This window comes from Pezoporus flaviventris, unplaced genomic scaffold, assembly GCF_033815535.1.
Source record: "Pezoporus flaviventris isolate CSIRO_AGI_PZ_B2104156 unplaced genomic scaffold, CSIRO_AGI_Pfla_v1 ptg000036l, whole genome shotgun sequence".
In the NCBI taxonomy this organism is placed as follows: Eukaryota; Metazoa; Chordata; class Aves; order Psittaciformes; family Psittacidae; genus Pezoporus; species Pezoporus flaviventris.
In genome coordinates this window covers 18,680,860-18,700,715 of record NW_026892584.1, presented here as the reverse complement: position 1 = coordinate 18,700,715, position 19,856 = coordinate 18,680,860, and the positions used below count along the sequence as shown (strand labels likewise).

Genomic DNA, 19,856 nt, shown 5'->3' with positions numbered 1-19,856 from the left:
ATAACTCTTTTTGCCACTGCTCCTTTAAAATTCAGAAATAAGAGGATATGAGAATCAATAAAATTATGAGCTAAATAATGTTGATGAGAAATACAGTAGTGGATAATGATTCACAGGGAGGAATCCATACCATCTGAAAGACTCTATTCCTTTCTTGCAACTGGTTTTGCACATGGACTACCAATACAGTCTTTAGGATAAGAATGTGTGAGCACGACTGTGAAAAAAAAAAAAATCATGAAAAGTCATGAAGTATGTTTGTTTTACCTAAAAAAATAAAATTTTCCTTAGAATATGATGAAAATTTATACTGAAATTTTATCTGTCAATCTAGGTTTTCTTGTTCTGTTCGATTTATTACATTTACATTTTTTTTATAAATTCAAAAATGTTTCATTCAGCTGCTCAGACCCAAGCAGTATAACTAATTATATTTGTATATTTAGCATAATATTGCAGCAAACAGTACCAACAAAAGCAATATTATGATATGATACGAAATTTTGCAGTTCAGAGTACTTTTACCTGGATACTAATCCTATGAACATAAAGAGCTATAATACAATATCCTTGACAAGTAGCAATTTATTTATATAGTTCATATATGCCTAATAATACAGCAATTTCTTTTACAATTTGCAGCAAACATTCTCAAATTGCAGTTGGGTTTTGTCATGAGCTCTCCAGTTGCGTGGAACTCAGTATAGTATATCAAAAACTTTGCCCTGAAATAAGTCACCTAAATTTGGACTAAGAAGATTTATTACACAGCATTGGTTTTCAAACTGCTTCTTGGAGTGATGCCTGGGTTGAAGCTTATAAACACAAGTGAGTAGGAGATGGGGGTCCTGAAAAGTATCCTGCAGAACAAAAAATATGAGATTTATTACATGCTGTTTAGGAAAGATAGATAGAACAATGAAATTTTAGTAATACAATAGGCATAAAAGTAAAATTTCAGTACAGAAATTATTTAGCTAATGGCTTTTCTCAGCATAAAAAGTTCACAATTAAAAAAGGGAAACAATAGTTTGTGAACAAGATGATACATTCTTTGCAATGCACAGTAGTATGGATATGCATTGTAAATAGCTCATCTTGACATTCAGTTAAAATCAATGGACTCTCGAGAAGGCATCTTGCTTATCATAGGTGGAACCTTCTATGCTTAGATTAGTTGGTTAAATGAAATAACAGGCAGTGAGTGCAGTTAGGAGAGTTGATCCACCTGAAATAATTACCTCCACACTAAATGGGGAGAGAGAAGTTCTGAAGATCCACCAATTTGCCTAAGGTAAGCATCTCTCTGTCTTTCACTCTCCTCCCACCAAATATGTGGGGTACTTACATATCGCAACATGCCAGTCCACCTAATAAATTAACGATGTATCCCCTAGCAAGAAAGTCCAATAGTTAGGATAAAACAATCACCTTTCAATGCTAACTTTACCCAGAAAACTAACTGATAGCTTCTACCTCCTGACCACAGAAAACCAGGTATCTTTAGAAATATTCTTTAACAAGTACACCAGAGTGAAATCACTGCACAATCAGAAAGTCTTGGAACCAGACCATGCAGCAGCCAGCCTCTGTCCTTCCCAACTGACATTTCTATTTATTCATGAAGAAGATATAAAATGAATTGAAGTCCTTTAGCTGCCTAAAGTATAAGCTCCAGGCTATGTGGAGCTGGAGTAGGATTTTAAGCGTGAGTCACAGCTTTGGCCGGATTGTTCAATGTATAAATATGACTTCTGGTGTACAAATGCTAAACCAAAAATTATTTCATTTATGAAAGCTTTGGTTTCCATATTCATTATTATCACAAAAGACTGAAGCAGTAGAAAGTTGAAATTATTGTCAATAATAAAAAAAATTATTCATATTACTGAGGTAAAGGTATCAAGGGAACCTACATATCATGCATTCTGTTCATTGGTCAAGCACCCATCCTTGTGGTGTCTGCCAGTGGACTTGACTGTGCTGTCAGCCCTAATCTGGAGAAATCACTTCTGAGGGTGTGAGCCCTACACAGTAGAGAACTAAATCGGCCAGTCTGGAAAAGATTAAGTGGAATCCTCTGTAACCCACATTAAAAATATGAAATAAATCTGTGTCATCCACAATAAAGATTAAATAGTACCATGGTAAAATAGTAGTACATTTACCAAATCTCAAACAGCAAATCACTATTTCAGTGTGTCATTCTATCTTCTCCCCCTCTTTGGACAATGGGACAAGGCATTGCCCATTAACATTCAATCTGAATTTACACAGATTAGGAAAAGACTAAGGGTAGAAGCCAATACTTGCATGACTCAATTAAATTTCTTTGTTTTCATCATCTCTAATGGAAAGTATTTATCAGTATAGGTAGAATTACTTTAAAAGGAAAACTGGCAGGAAATTACGCTAACTTTGAGTCCTGACTTTAGATATTATTTTGTGGAGTAGAGAAGCTTTGGTTTACTGCCCTGAATACCCAAGATTCAGAAGCTGACTGCTGACAAGGCTAAGGAGTTTTTTAAGAAAAAATTTTTTATGCTTATAAAATTTCCCAATTTTTTGTGCATTTTCTGTCAAAAGTGTGACGCACAGAGCTCCTAATTTAGTCACTTAACCTGAAAGAGAAGGTGGAAAATTAAAAAACATATATTCTTCCCAAGTTAAATGTCTATTAGAAACAAACTAGTAATTCTAAAAGCCTAAAGAGATTTATCCATTGTCTAAATTAGTTGAATATGTAATACCAAATAAACTTTTTATTCTCATTGTAATGCTGCTCCAGATATCTCAATTTCAAATATATCTAAATTTAAATTGAAAATTACATTAGTTATGACTGTGGACTTAGTAACTGAGAAAAAAAAAAACTCATTCAGAGTCAGATATAAATTAATTTATGTTCATGGAAAATGGCAGAAGTGATTCAAACAGGGTGGAAGCCTCAGCTGGTTTCCTTGGCATAAAAAAAAATCAAAACAAATTGAGGCAAATTATCCAATTTGTAGAGAGACTTAGATTAAGGACACGTGATGTATGGCAGCTGAAATTAAATGCCAAGGGTCAATAATGCTCCATCCCTGGCAGCATTTAAGGCCGGGTTGGACAGGGCCTTTTGTGAGGTCTATTGTGAGGTGTCTTTGCCCATGGCAGGGGGGTTGGAACTAGATAATAAAGTCCTTTCCAACCCTCACCATTCTATGATTCTATGAGTAAAAATGTTCAACTTCAAAAAAATTCATTTGTAGCTCTGGAATCAGACTGCTCTTAACCTAGATGTGTGGAAAACCTGTCTATGTGAGGTTTGAAAGCTCTGGGCTTTTTCTTTTTCTGTTGTTAAAAATATTACTTAAAAGAAAGATAAGCCCTACTTCTGAGAAATTATCCTGGCCTATTCTATTATGAATATAGGACCCTAAAAGGGTTGGACTTTGGGGCTTTTTTGTAGCACTGACCTAAATGTTGCCCAAGTTGCATTAAGACATATTACAGTGCCCAGGTTTTGTTCTGGGGACTTAGCCTGGTATCAGAGGTCAAAGTAGTAAATCTTCTCTTTGTCTGTTCTCATTGTGTGAACAGTGAAGAGCTAATTGACGAAAATTCTGCCATACTGACTTCCCACAAAATTCTGTGCTTGTGTAACAAGTAAATATATACGTGTTTGTCTAACAATTCAGTTTGTGCCAGCAGGCAAACTCACTAATTTAGAATTTTCAGCATTTTAAGTCTGTTTGAACTGTTGACCCCTGGAGCATTGTGTGACGTCTAAAGTTAACATAAAGTCTAAGGTTTTCTTATGGGTGACTGCAAAGTATTCTAAAATAGCCATGCCATTCAAAAGTAATATTAGGAGTCTCTGTACTTTTGACAAAAAGGGCAGCATTATACAGCAGCACTTTATACCAATAAATCTGCAGATCTCTAAAATTGATTTCAGAGACCTAATTTTACAGACTTTGCAAATAATATGTGAGACATATAGGCACTGCTTTGGGTTACCAGCAGTCCACAAATTAAGATTTTTGTCTATTTCTTTGCATCACGGTTCAATCTTTTAGTGTTTCCTTGTGAAAGATTCACAAATATTTCTACATTACCTGAAACTCTGGAAATATTACATTTGCTCTTGTCTGAAACATAATCTGTGATGTTTCTGCTCAGAGAAGATTTTCTGAAACTAAAGGGTTGAACAGGAGCTGGAAAAGACTAGATTTGAAGGAAAACTCAAAATACCTAAAATTGAAACAGGATTCTGGTCAGAAGTCAGAAGCATATGGGGAATTTTTAAAGAAATTATAAATTAAAAAGCTAATTATATATTCTTACTATTAAAAATATTTATTGAATCATATCTATTTATTTATTCCAGCGCATCTATTTAAATCTTACATTTCTTTATGTTTTAAAGCTATACCCTCCAAGGCAGAAATTTATTTTGAAAAAGGCACTATTTGACATATCAATTTTTTTCAAAGTAGTACAAAACTTCATTTTGGAGACTGGATTTTTTTTTCCCTACCCCTTCTTTTGCTTTGCTTTTTCTTTTGGCATAATGTCAAATATCATCTCTACACTAACAACTGATAGTTCTGTCTCTCCTCTCTTAATTTCCTTGTGTTCTATCCATATTTTTTTTTCCTTGTTTCTCTGCTGTTTCCTTGCTGTTGACTTTGTTGCAGTTGTCTTAGCATGGCTAAATCAGAGCTCTTCTATCTTCCTTTCAAATTTTGCATGTTTATTTTTGCATTTCACACAGATCTTTCTGTGAGTATCACAACAATCTTGCTTGTCTGTTAGGCACATCCATAACCAGGGTTGCTTCTGATCTCACTCTTTTCTCATCTATGTGTAATACTGGAGATTTCCCTCTCTAAAGTTCAGCATTCCTTTCCACCTAATACAGTCAGTTTGCACATCAGCAGAGGTGTCAGTGAATGCAGCTGTACTCATCTTTGGCATCGATGCATATCATCTTGTGTCACTCTTTACTAGCCAGTGTTATTCTCAAGAATTTTAGTAAAAAATGCTGGGGGTGGCATCATATTTCAAGAAGCAAAATCTAAGATGGGCTATTTCTGGCACTGACTCACACACACTGCCTGCAGAATGGTTTTAGGACAAGACTGCTTTACTCACTAGCACTAAAAAGCAATATCTAAACCTGTTCTGTTCTCAATTTACATTTATTATGCTGATAGAATATTAAAAAAAATCAATACAAAAACAAATAGAAATCTGTAACATGTATTACCCAAATGGATGACGTTTCTAATACATGAGCTGCTATAAGAACAATAAGCATTGCATAATACATTCTTGTTGAATCTGAAGACGTTATAAGGTTTTACACAAATACATAAAAAGAGAGCAACCAAAAATTAGCAGATTTTAATTTTCAGATAAAATTAGGGTTGAAGCTTTCTCCAAAGGAAAAAGTAACTAAGGAAGTGTGTCCTGGGTTCAGCAGTTGCAGCCATTTTTCTCCTTCTTAGTAGCTGCTGCAGCGCTGTGGTTTTGACTTTCGGCCTGGGAACAGTGCTGATAACACCGATGTTTTTACTTACTGCACAAATGTTTGGTCTGGCCAAGGGCTTTGAGAGTCTCATGATCTGCCAGGGAGGAGGGGAATCTGCAAGGAAGCAGAGACAGGACACCTGACCCAAACTAGCCAAAGAGGTATTCCGTACCACAGCACATCATGCCCAGGATGTAACTGAGTTACCCGAAATGGCCAGTGCACTGCGGGGTTGGACGAGGTATGGGTCGGTGCTCGGTCGGGGGGGGGGGGGTTGGGTGAGGGCGAGTTATCGGTCAGCAAGTGGTGAGGTGTTGTATTCTCTTCCCTTGTTATTTCTTTTATCATTATTATTATTGATGGTAGCAGCAGTTTCATTCTTTTTGATTCTCCTCTCCGTCCCTCCGGGAGTAGGGGGAGGGAGGAAGGAGGGGGAGTGAGCGAACAAGCTGCGTGGCTGGGTTTAAACCACTAGAAGATGTAACTAAGGATCATGGATAACTGTAGGAAAAGACAACTGAAAGACATTATTTAAGACATTATTTAGACCTGTGTAATCCTGTTCCAGCTTAACTGAAATCAGGAATGCATCATGTCCATTGATCTGTGCTTGATGTTCTGCAAAGACACTAAGATTTTATGCAAAATGATAACCTCTTAGGTTTGAAGTTTTGTACCTAAGTATTGACTTTCTGTATGTGGGTAAAATGGGTATCTGTTTGTCTCAATGAAATAGCTACTTCTGAAATTCCAAATGTATAGTGTACAGGGGGAGAAATATATCACTCATTTCTGTCTGAACTATCCCATCTTGGCTTAGGTTGGGCAGCAGTCTAATTAAAATAGCAATCCTTTTCAGGCAAAACTGTTCTCCTGTAAAACAAGTGAGATTCTTTGTGATGGAAAACCCCTGAATTTTGTGGTGGTGGTAAAAAAAGGTTTGGCTTTGAATGCCACATATTTGCATGCTTGACACAAGACGGGCAATACACCTTGCAGGTTCAAGATGCAAAACAAGCACTTTGGTGCACTCTAGTACCTTCTTACATTATTTCAGGTGTTTTGAACTGTTTGAAAAAACACATTTTGCAGCAGTTCTTCTGCAAATCATTTAGATGGAAATCAGATATAAAATCAAAAATAAAGGGTACCAGTTATGTGGGTTTATTCTGTCCATATGGTTAATTTTTTTGTCTATTGTTTGTTTTGAAAACAAAATAGATCATATCTACACTGCATATATTCAGTCAAATCTTGTCATACACTCTCCAGTTCACACTGTTCCCAGCCCCTCCATTTCAAGTTTGTGATTGTTGCTGCCATAGAAGGATTTTTATCAGAGGGAATGTAGTTTTTATACAAAATGCAGAATTTTTATTGCTTTTATCTAGAGGCTTATAGCAAGAGCTCAGTGTCTTTTAAGAGATTGAAATGTGAAGTGAAAACGTTCAATCTTTTATGCTATGTATTTATGTGACCAGCTTATCCAGAACTCTTAACGTAACTATCAGCACAACTGAAAGTCTTTCCTTCTAGGTTCATGTTTCTCCATGTGTAGCAGCTGTAAACCACAAGTGAAGTTTCTAATGTTAGACAAGGTGTAGCCATTAGTTCCGCTAAAAAGCTCTAACCACCAGTGCTCATTGATTTCTAGTTTCATATATCTTTAATGAGGAGATTAAATACTTGTTTAGGAAGCAGAGCCTGGCTTAAGTGGTGTTTGGTCATATAGCATGTACAGTTAAAGACCTCCCTAATATTTCCCTTTAGTAATAGAAGTGAAAAACCCTTTATTGGCCCAAATATAAGCCATTTAGCTGATTCTGCAGCAGCATGAGATACTTAACTATGGAAAAAAAAACATTAGAGGTGGAATGCTGCAGAAAAAATGCCCTTTCTAATTGATAATAGACTTTTTTTTCCCCCTGTTCTGTGAATTCTTCATGAACACCTGGGAGTATGCTAAATTCCCACTTCAACAAAATAAACTTAAAAAAAAAAAAAAGAGGACGTAAGACATCTCAGCTAAGTTTAATTTTCTGATAATACATTAAAAAGAAGAAAATTTTTGTCCCAGGCGAGTTCAGTCCAGTTCAAGAAATGTGGAGAACCTAGTTCACTGAGAACTTAGCATGAGGATGATAGTGAAAAGTGGGACAGATGTGGCAGTAGCAAATACTTCTGGAATAAGTGCTAAATGGCAAGACTGTGGAAAAGTATAGAATCTCACTGTGTGTGGAAGAAGCAATGAAAATATCTAGAATCCGCTAAGTATGCATGGACAAAAGAAGTAGAGCTGTTCTCACAGTTGATTTTCCTCACTAAATTCATGTAAATTCCTTTGCTTAGGGTATCAAAAAGCTTCAGTAGGACTGTAATCAGATAGATATAGATGGTGTAGATATAGATATATAGATGTTGTCTGGGACAAGAAGTCGGATGTTAAAGAGCAAGGAGATTTCAGGGACATGTGTTTCCCCTATCTCGAGTTCAATTGGCTTCTCATAAATGAAATTATGAAACAGCAAAATTAAGTGTATAATGGAAAAAGGTACTAGTTAAGACAGGTAGCCTAGAGACTTTTGCAGAATCCCTGGGCTTTCAAAGTATCTTGCTACCCATGCAAATTTCAAGAAATCACCTGCTAATGGATGCCAGTCTACTGCTTCTTCCATGACAGGATGAAATTTCTGTATTTCCCATTCAAGTATAATATATAAAAAGTGTCCATAGGTCCGCATTTTATGTGCTGATTTGGGGGCTGAATTGGATCATATAGAACTGCGAATTAGAGCAAAAAAACGCTCCTCATTTTCTTTAAACACATGAAGTCAGAAAATATTGACTGTGATGTAATTGAAAATGCTATTTTCCAAGGTTTGTTCTTTTTTTAATACATAGAGTTCCCACTCGGGCTGCTGAATTTGAGAGATATGAAGAGGGAGGGAACATTTAGAATGCACACTTGGTAGCTGAAACACAGATTGTTACAACTATCTCAGAATGCCTTTCCCACTAACAAACAAGAATATTTAATAACTTCTTTTTCTAAGGCTGATATTGGAATGAAAGGATTTTGGTTCACAGTATAAAGTTTAAAGGATCATTTCCTTGAGGTGGATTCTGGGGCTTTTTAGTTTGTGTAAAATGATTTAAAAGGGAGAAAAATATCAAGCACAAAGAAAAGTCAAGTGAATTTCCCTTTTCCTGTATAACATGCTTAAATGCTTAGAAAAAAGCAAGACAATTCTGTGTGCCCAGTGCTCATGGTTTCTCACCTAAAATGCATGTATAACTTTTGTAATGTGTAAAATCTGTAACTCAGAAAAAAAAAATTATAAATCACTATTTGAAGTATGGTCTGCTTACGGAAGGAATAAGCTTTTCAGATTTAAACTTGTAACATTCCTCAGAAGTCAAAAATCTCTATATTCTAACAGCTGACTTTTTGTCACTAAATTCTTTTTTTTTTTTAAGAATTCCATAGAAGAAAATCCCAGAAAGATATTTGAAACAAGAAGATACAAGAATCTCAATATTCCTTTTGTCCCTATCATTTGCCCCATGTCCCAGCAATTTTCAAGTAGGATCAAGAGGTAGAAAATTGATAGGGGAGGGAATGAATCTTGGAAATCAGCATGCCACTAAATTGATACCATGTAAACACCATATAGTGTTGGAAAACCACTGCTGGGGGTAAATGAAATGAATTCACTGGGGCATCTAATCCTATTTCTGGAACGCTTAAAGTGTTTAAATGCACTGGAAAGCAAACAAACTTCAAAGTGATCATTATACCCCTGACACTAGTACTTGTGTGGCTGAAATCTTTATGAGATTAACCCCCTACAGGGAAAGGAGTTGAACACGGTCAAAACCACTTTGAAACTGTCAGGAGGATACCAGTTTGAAAGCTCAGTGATAGTCAGAAATGCAGTTAAATGCTGAATATTAAAGGCCGTTCAATATTTCACCTTCAACTCACTACTATGCCTACAATGATATTCATGGACACAAAGTGAGTCACCTCCATGTCCACATTTTGTTTCTTGCTAATTTTGTAAATGCTGATCTAGCATCATTTCTTGCTAACAAAGAAAGCTGGGTGACATAATCACAACTCACACTAAACACATACATGAGTTTTCTCCAGAGCAGTTCAACAGTTTTTGTGTGATGAAAAAGCTTAAAAACATACAGCCACCTCAGCTGAGAAGTAATCACTAAAACATTTAAAATCTTTCCACAACATTAGAATTGCAATTCTAACAACTTTCCCACTAAAGGCACAAATTGCAATATTGTGTGGATGGTATGTTTGTAGCATATATATGTAAACGCAAGCATGCTCTAAAAAATCTACCAATGTTGTGAATAAAAGATTTGTTTGCACCTTGCAAAACAACCACAAACTAGTTTATTTTATACTGCAAATCATGCCTCACATTTTTTCCAGCCTTTTAATGAACTGTGCTGTCAGTGATGTCCCTTCCCCTTTGAAGAGAGTGTTCTTTTTTGCTTTTCATTGTGAAATCTTATCGATATTTGCCACTCCAGCAAAAAGTTTTACATAAATGAACTGGTATAGTGGAATGTTAGCCTATAATAAGAGTTTGTCACACAGCAGTCATACTGGAAGAGTTCTATCATTGATTTTTCAATAAATACAGCAAATGGCAAAAAATACAGCACACATTCCTCAGCAGTAAATATCTTGGTGACCATTTTTCTTCTTTGCTGCTTTCTGTAATTTTGTCTTCTGACAATACTTAATAAAATGTGATTTCTTTAAATATAACTTCTGCAGTGTAACAACCAGTTGGGAGCTGTATGAGAAGAGGATAATTACCAAGCTACTCTTATTGCAGGGTTGTTTGGTACTTTCATTCTTCAGCAAGGCAAAAAATAACAGATTGTCAATGATGTGAACTGAATGTAAAAACAGAAAAACAATTTTAACTACTTTAAAAAAGTAATAGTAATAGTGAATAAGGACAGAAAAATTTGAAGAGATTTATGCTGTTAGAGAAAACTGCATATATGTCTTTTTAAACATATAAATCTTTACTGATATACTTTAAAAATAGTTATACATTTGGGGTCTTATTTCCAGTTGCACTGACTGTTGGGAGTTTGGGGCCCTGATCCAAACCCCACTGAATCAATGGAAGATTTGTGTTTGCAGACAAAGATGCTAAGGCACCTCACAGAGCTGCAGATGTTGCTGCAGGCAGTCCCCAGTTCCAGCCCTCACTGCTTGGCTCCATAGGGTGTCTGCCCATTCCTGGCCTCTTAGTGTCTCCTGCAGCCTTGAAGAGTTCATGAGCTTCAGAGATCTTCTCCCTCCCGTAAACTCATATTATCAATGGAAATTAAAGTTTCATAGGATGCCTCTGGCCCTGATCATTTCAAGGTATAAATATTTTTGTAGACAAAGTGCATGGTGTGGCTATAGTAAAACTGTTTTGAAGTGAGTACTCCATCCCTGCAGCTTCTACTTTATATATCTTTATATACACACATAACCACCTGTGTACACACTACTGCTTGTGCACAGTACTCTATAGATCCTTAGCAATCAGGGAGCTGAAGCTTGTTTGAAGGCCTTCTAAAGTGGACAGAAAAACAATTCTTTCAAACCATATAATTCTGTAATTAGTGTGTATTATTAAAGGTCCCAGTGTATGCTATAGTGTAACGCTGCTTGCTATACAAAAATCTTGTTAGGTCATTTCCCTTTACGAGCAACACTTCTTTAAACTACACTTTAAATGTGCATGAAGTTTCAGTACAAGCGTTCATTACACAGGACTTGTTTTTCTATATGAAGAGGAAATATATTCTTTTAACAGGTTTGCTCCTCTGTGGCCTACTTGTTTAAGAGGTGTCCCATGACATTCATTTAGCTACAATGCTTCATCATAAAAATACATGAAAACGGAGCCTCTTATTTAAAACGAGGCCCTGGAGAGAGAAAACAAAACATGAGGGAACTACCATTAAGAGCACTTCTTATCACCGTGGCACAAATAAACATTAAGGGTTGGCATCTCTTGGCAGACTTTGAAAATTAGGAGATGATTGATCAGAAGCATTGTGTGCTGTTTGCAGTTTCATTTCCTCAGCATTCTCTGTATCTTCCAATTCAGTTGTGCATCATTTGTTTATAATGATTAATTAAGATGACTAGTGGGTGACAGCTACAAAAAAACTAATTAATGAAACAGAAAGGATACAGTTCTTTCAAAATTTATGTAGTCACCTTTTCTCAGAAAACACTGAAATGCCCAGAATCTTACCTTCTCCTAATACAGTTGGCTCAGAGAGTATTTAACCTCTTGAACCAATTTGGTCTACACAGTTAACATTATGGCAGTCTACACCAAGCACTGATTAATCTACTTTAACTACAAGCACTCTTCCATTGCTTTAAAGTTGGATCCTTCTGTGGTATCTTACTGTATAATATGTTTTAGGTAAAGTCTATATCGATACCACTGATTTTGAAGCGATCCTTGCTGAAGTGGCTATCCCCAAAGGCTAACTTCAGCAGGCTCCCTCTAGTGTAAATCAGGAGAGAGTATTTCCGTTAGAAGAAAGAGTGCAGGAGCTTAAATTTTAAATCATCTTCTAGAATAACCTGTCTGTCTGTCACCACTGACTGGAGGCTGAGGCTGAGGAGACTAGCAGCAGTATGCTGACTTGTGTCTGTATGCTCATTTTTGTACTTGTGAATACTGCTTCCTTGCTCCTGCCTCCAAAAAATGTAATTAAAAGAGTATGAAACACCATCTTTATGTAAACTGGCAAACCTACATACACTTATAGGATTCATAAGATAAGAACTTGGTGCTGACAGAAAGCTTCACAGTTCAAAATTTAGACTGCGCTACCACAATTGTGTGAATGAGGCTGGTATGATAAAAGATATTCTGACAGGTCTCATATTTAAACTGAAAAAAGTTTCCCTAAATAACTTCAGCACTTCACTGGACTCCTCCCAAAATTCAATTTATTGACTTTTTTTCATAATCTTTTCAATCAACAAATCATTACTGAAGCAGCACTGCATAACAAATTGCACTAAGAAATACTACTTTAAATTTTGGTACTGAGATTTGCATAAACTCATTCCAGAGATCCATAACAACATATACATTTCCATTTCAAAAAATGGAAAGTGAAAGCATGAAAGAAGACTGTAAAAGCAAAATGTAGTGGTGCAAGAAAATTTAAATCTTGTACATCTTCATCTTCACACTCATAAAATGGTGTCTAGGAAAACAAAAGAATTAAGAAAACAAACAGGATAAATCCTCAACATTTTTGTAAGCAATAAAAAATGATTCATTGCCTGGGGGCATCCATTACTATTAGAATGGAAATCATGGGCAAGCCACCTGCCTGTTAAAGCAAACAAAAAATGCCAGCTTGTTCCAACTCATAGTTCCATACCTGGATGCAGAAGAAAAGAAAGATTGGCTTTAAATATCATGATAAGTGAAAAATTACGTCTTTCAAAAATTTGCACCTCAGTAGATGTCATGCTTCTTCTACCCTCTAGCTTATCTGGATAGAGGAGACTTGGAAGCAGACTTCAGTGCTGGATGATCGCTGTTCTTCAGCATAACATATTGTCTAATCTCAGAAGCTTTTAATTAGAAGAACTGTGTTGCAAGACACATTTGTAACCGTGGTTACAAATGGGGGAGGGTGACAAATGGAAGAAAATGTTCTTCATTTCTTCTCCAGCTGTCCAGCACGGTATTCAAGTTGCCTGCTCCAGCATGCTACTGGGTAACCTGGTAGCTGGCTTCTGCTATTGTCATGCTTCACACGTTACCCAAGTTGTCTCTGCTATGCTGTCAAGCTACCTGCAGGTTCAGTGTATAGCTGCTAATGCTGCACAGTTATTTCAAGAAGATTTGGCTCAAGTCCAGCAACCTATGGTAGGAAAACAAGGTATTAATCAACAGTACCTCTGGTCTGGTGTTCTGTTTCTGAAGCAGTCACAATCTTCAATTAACTCTAAAATTCCCTGGTGTCCATGGGCACCTCTTTCTCAAAATCTGCCATTATGTAGAATTCATTCTATGAAATCATTCTGAAACCCTTCCACTTCTGTATTATCTACTGTGTATATAAATTATTAATCCCACTAAGTTATTGAATTTGACAATTCCTTGTGAAAATGAGATTCATGGAGCTTAGCATTTCTCTAGGTTTAGAAAAAACTTTGACAAAACTTACTAAACGAGTAAGTTTAGGAAACAAAAACTCACATAAGTTATATATGTAAGGTTTTTTCAAGTCTTTTGTTACTGGTATTATGTAATGTCTGGTATATTCTCTCCATTCTGTTCATTTCTGTACATCTTCATTTTTACAGTTTTGTTGTAATTTAACAAGTTCCAAAATGTGTCATACGTTTTTACCTTTTAGGAGGGATAGTATTCGGACAAGGGTATTCAGCATGAAGCTGTAGCACTGATTTATTTAATGGAGTATTTCAGATACAATTTTTTGTCTCTTTTTAAAGATAGTTCTTCACACGTTGCTTGCTTTTTAAAATTCTACTACATATAGAATGTTTTCAATCAACTATTACAATGATTGCACAGAGCACTCACTGCTAATTCAGACACTCACTAACTGCAGTGCTTTTTACATTCATCAGAATGCTTTACATTCACATCACAACACTGAACTTCATCTACCATCATCTTACCTGTTTCACTTCTTTTCTATTGTACTTCACATTTTTCTGGTTTGACCCATCTAGATATTGTGTCAAATGAAAAATTTCCTGCCTCACTGACCAGCTCTTTCCACTTTCCTTAAGAAGTCATTTTAATATTTCAGCGTGTTTCAACTGTCCATTACTACTCTTAATACCATTTTTACGTATAGCTTTATTTCTCCACCTACTCACGCCTATGGGATTTTAGCATAAGAAATTAAAAATTCCAAGTAAACTCCTTTTTAACCCATTCTCTTTTGAGAAACAGTTTTTCTTCATGGAACTCTGCTTGTTTGCCCATATTCTAACAGTTCCTCTTTGCATTCGAAAATCTGGCGTTCACCTATTATTTTGTTTAGTTTTCCTGGTACTGAGAAAGGTGTTGATCTGTATTGCCCTGGATGATTCTTTTTTCAGTTACAGGAGAGAGAAAAAAACCACATCTGTTAACATCTAGTCTTCTGGCATAGTGGCCAGTTTAAATCAGAGACTGTATATTTATGTTAGCCACTCATTTATATGTGTTATGTTCAACCACTCAATCTTAAATTACTTTGGAATTCCTTCATGTACAGTATCCTGTTCTCATTACTTTTTTTTTCATCTATCAGCTTGTTCTAGCACATTCACTGTTGGAAATTAGAATCTCTGACAGGACTTAAACTTTTTAAAATAGAAAGGGTATTCTTAACGTACTCTATCCAAAAAGGTAATTTAGAGTTTTCAGTACTTTGATCCTCCTTAAATGGATCTTTTCTTCACTTGGCAGACCACCAACTCATACTTTAAAGTTTGTTGGGGTTTGTGCAGGTATTATTTAGGAAATAAAGAATCTACATAGAATATAGAAATGACTCCCCGGTTTACATCTATATTCAAACCTTTATTTTGATACAGTTATGTTACTGTTATTCTTAGGAAGTTCCTGCTTCTAGGGAAAGCATTATTTACTTTTAAGTGGTTTATGTTAAGAAAGTGAAACAAACAATTAACCTAAATATCAGTCTGGGCTTCCAAAAGAAAATTAGCTTGTGTGTTGCAATCCCTAAAGTTCAGTATCCTTTTAATTTTCCAACTGCAATGAATCATATCTTAAAAAAACAAATGCTTGCCCTAGCAGGATGATCTATTTTAGACATAAGTGTCCTTGGACAAAAACCAACCTGTAGGTTTGCGTAGACACAGCATGGTTTTCTTTTACCCAAAGGAACTGCAGAAACTCAGTTTGTGCTTGTGTTTTGGGGCAAAAGGGAGGAAAGCCAGCATGAAAACGGTGTGAGTTATGTTCAAAACCGTTGCTCACAGCAGGGAAAAAACAACTTCTTTTTTTCCAGTTTCTGGTGACTATGTGCAGATCATAGCACTGTGTTGCAAATCCAAAACTGCACATTCAACATGGCCTCTTTATGATGTTGCTGGTTTCCAAAAACCAAGTCAAATTACAAAAAATTACCAGGTACTGGAGGCCTGTAAACTACAGCTTGACATGGAAATGCTGGCTGTATTACACAACACACTATAACTTCCACCCAGTTGATATTCTCTAGTCATAGGTCTAGTGCTAGTTTGCAGCATCAGAAAGATTCAGGAGTTCAGAAGTATCACTGAGCAGTGCTTAGTTTTTAAATTGTACAGGAAAATGCTTTACAGTGCTTTTACCTCCACATTTTGTTATTGTGGCCTTAGATACAAACCTGCTTTGCATCTCCACTGTTTACCACATAAACTAGAAAACTCACTCATCACTTCCAGGACAGGTGACAAGGGAGACCAAAGACTGAAAAAGGTTTATTAATATTTGTTTTTAGAGAGATGTTGTTGGGATTAACTTCTGCCTTCCAATTAAAACAGGATTAAAAGGATTATCTTGAATAATAGAAGCATACAGCACATTATAAATACTTTGCTTCATTTAATTAATAGGTTTGAATATGAACATAAGATACATCAAATTATTCCGGAATAGCCTATAATTGCATTATTTTTAAATAATAGAAAAGAAACTCATGAGTCATTAATAAGGAGATGACTTTGGAAAAAGGCAAACTCCTTCAGCAAATATAATGTTTTCAAGACATATTCTATTTATATGTATAGTTAATAACATCTATTATGCAGTCTTCAACTTAGAAGCCTGTGTTTGTTGAGAAAAGTACTTTAAAACAGAGATGTAATTACATGGTGTGAGAGTTCTTCTGGCAACATCAAGAGAGAGAAAGTCATTTGTGTTTCAATGAAATGTTTTGAAGGAGAAAAACAACTTTACTTAAGTACTCCGTAAGTTTCAAGCAGTAGGAAGAGAATCTGGATTTCAGTTTGTGCTGACATATGGCACATAAAAATGACTAAAAAATACACTATATTAACCATGTTATGTAAGATGATCGCACAATTTTCATCTTCTTTATTCTTTGCTTCTTTTTATTTTTTGTGTAATAGCATCCTCAATGTCAGCTGGAGAGAGGAAAAGGATCATTTTAAACAATATGTCCACAATTGCTTTCTTACAGAGATTTTATTAAATGAAGCAAATGTAAGAAGAATACAGGCAACGTGAGACAAGGATGCAAATTGCACATACTTATCTACCTTTTTACCTTTTGTTAAATAAATTACATATCCCCCCATAAAGTGTGCGGAGACCAATAGCTTCTATGTCTGTCTCAACATTAATTATATAGTTGTTTTACAGATATGAGACTGATGTAGCCACTATGTTGTTATCTTGGTTAAGGTCATCCAAATCTGGGTTCTCTAGGTAGTACTTCTGTGATCTGACATTTGAAAATAGTGTGATGACTGTGACAGGAAAAGTACAGTTAATTTCCTATGGTTACACTCCCTGCAGGATTCTGTTCTCTCTTCTGTTGCTTATAGAAGAAACAACAGAAGCACTTTACAAATCATATTCCAGAGTGCTCATTTCTAGCAATGTGCTCTGCCAGAGTATGACTGTGAGATTTAAAACACCTGTATGAATGCCCTTTCAGAAGGAAAACTTGTGACAAGCGTAATTGGTTTACTAAGGCATGACTTTTCTCTGCTGACTCTCTACACCACCTTTCTTTTACTTTATATTAATGTTATCATAAGAGATGCTGGAATAAGAGGCCTACTGTGAGCTAAGTGAGAGCAGCAACAATATAATTTTTTTTACACTAACCAAACAATCTGTTTCATTCGGTTCTGACAACACCAGGTGAGCAAGGGAAGAGGTTAGTCCATTTTCCAGAGCCCTCATCTCTTTTGAAATTTCAGTTGCCACTTTGTATTAGCTCTGAAGGAAGCACCCATGGTATGGTTAGCTGTGCAGTAGTAAATGAACGAACATCACCAAATTTCATGAAACAGCCAGAACAGATGAAAATAATTCTCAGTCACTACAGATACATGCTGGCTTTGAACCACTGAGCTAAAAATAGACAGGACCTATTTTCTCTAACTTTAGCCTCATTACCCTCCTGTTTCTTTTTTTTTTTTGCATTTTTCCCTGTATTTTTATTATGAAGAGTATATCAGTTTAAAATTTAAATTTGATGACTATGGCGGTCAAGAAAAGTAGTTATAAGAGGCTGGTTTACCTTTTTTGTCTTTTTCCACCATTACCTCATTCTCCACTTCCCACAATTACCTTTTCTCTGCTTACCAGATGTTTTTTTCCTTTCTCTCCCAGTGATACCATCCTTGACTGATTTTCTTTCTTTCATGCCTATTCCATTTCCTAAGTTGCTTTAAGGTCTTTTCAGCATTCTTTTCTCAACCCCTGCTCCTTGCACTAATCTTTGCTTATGGGTTGTGTGAGTAGGTCTCCTTTCAGAAAGGATCTTGGAAATGTGTTTGTGTGCTTTGCTAAATAAGGATGTCTTGTCTGCCCTGACACATTACTTCCTTCATTATTCAGCAGCTGATCTTTTATCGAGTGTTTTAAGACATAAAACATGTCTTAGCATAAATAGGGAGGTAAAAAACAATTAAATTATGTACCCTGATTTCATACTTCTCATTACTTCTAGTTCATTTTAGACTCATTGGTTTTGGTTGGATCTTGAGACAAATTTATTGCAAAGCAATTCATGTAACCATCTCAGTTTTAATTTTCTTATTCAAAAGATTTTTAATTTTTTTAAATCATTTTAAATTAAAAATCTCCATTGTAAAATCATAGAAGTGGATCACTGAATGTAGTTGAACCAACCTGTATGCAACAGCGATTGAAGGCTGCATGTATCTGCAATTGTGTGCTATTAATTCCACTAAGAGTTCACTAGCTGTTTGATCATCATTTCAACATGGTACTTAATAATTTATTTTTGCTGTGCAAAATGCGAGACTGTGTGCATGCACAGATGCTCACATGTGCACACAGACATACACACATGCAGAGTACCCATTTTGTATTTCTAGCATCTCATTGATTCTCAGATCTCACTGGCATGCATTTTTGCATTAAGAACTATATACCTTTCGAAAATGCTTGGATCTAGGTAGAAGAAATATAGTTAGTAAGTAGATTGTTTATGGCATTCCCATCTACTTCAAATATAGGCTGAAAAGTGAAGAGTGGATGGGGGGAAAATTCTCTGCTGGAAAAAAACTCCTTCTATGCTATTGCCAAGTTTTAACCCAGAGGGAATTTCTAGCCCTAAGTTATAAATTCCAGAAAATAGCGGCCTATAATAGAAACACTGACAGAACCTTAACTATAGCATTGCTAAAGGCAATGCTGCAATAAAATGGAATGACCTGTGAGATAAAATGTTTAATCTTTTGAGTGAGATGTGGCCTAATAACTCAGAAGCGGAGATGGGGGATGATTCAGGCTCATTCTTGCAGCCTCTTATATGCCCTTTATGAAATTCACTGTCACTCTCAGCTGCTTTTCCCTTTCAGGCTGAATCTTGTTTCACTCCACAGCCAAATGGACTAGAAGGGTCATAAAGAACCAATTTATGGCCCCTAACTTTTCAGCAAAAACTATTTTTCAAAATGTAAATTAATGGCAACAAAAGCGGAAGGATCAGGAAAAACACCTTTGCACATGACAAGAATAACAGAAAGAGAGAAATGGGTGGTACAGATGTGGGTTTGAGTCTCTCTTCTGTTTCTCAATACTGTCTTTCCAAAAGAGTAAATCAGCGCTTGAGCCTCCCTTTATTTCACTGCAAACAGCTTTGTGAAACTCCTTCTTCTCAAATAAAAGTCTAAATCTTGTTCTGGTGTATTTGTATATCACAAGAGGGGTAAACAAAACTCCTGCGTATTAAAAGATAGACTCCAAGATTTTTTAATTACATGATTGATATTAATTTTATGCGACATGTTTGCCTGTGCTAGCAGGTGGAACTGGGCATAATGACCTGAAAGGTCTCTTTAAATGCTACGTCTCATCAAATGAAGAAAGATGTAATCGCTAGGCCTGTAGTGATCTCTCTCTGGTCAAAAAGCTCAGATTAGTTAGAATTCCACTTATTCAAACAATGGTCTAAGCCAGGACAAGGGAATGTCACCATCACTACAGAGGCAGAGCCTGTTTCTTTCTGCAGATTTTCCATTTTAAGTTTATTTGCTATCATAGAAGCAAAAGACCTACTCTGTCTC

General features: G+C 35.9%; 1 long non-coding RNA gene across 2 annotated transcripts in view; it reads right to left on the bottom strand.

Annotated features, from left to right (window-relative positions):
* Positions 1-516: 516 nt before the first annotated feature.
* The window catches only part of LOC133274334 (uncharacterized), a 156,058-nt gene continuing 136,718 nt past the window's right edge, over positions 517-19,856 (bottom strand). For both annotated transcript variants that reach the window (XR_009745116.1, XR_009745115.1), the window contains 3 exons: positions 11,392-11,482; positions 4,101-4,209; positions 517-860 (listed from right to left, as the gene is read on the bottom strand). This is a non-coding gene — a long non-coding RNA (uncharacterized LOC133274334). The remainder of the gene's footprint in view (positions 861-4,100; positions 4,210-11,391; positions 11,483-19,856) is intronic.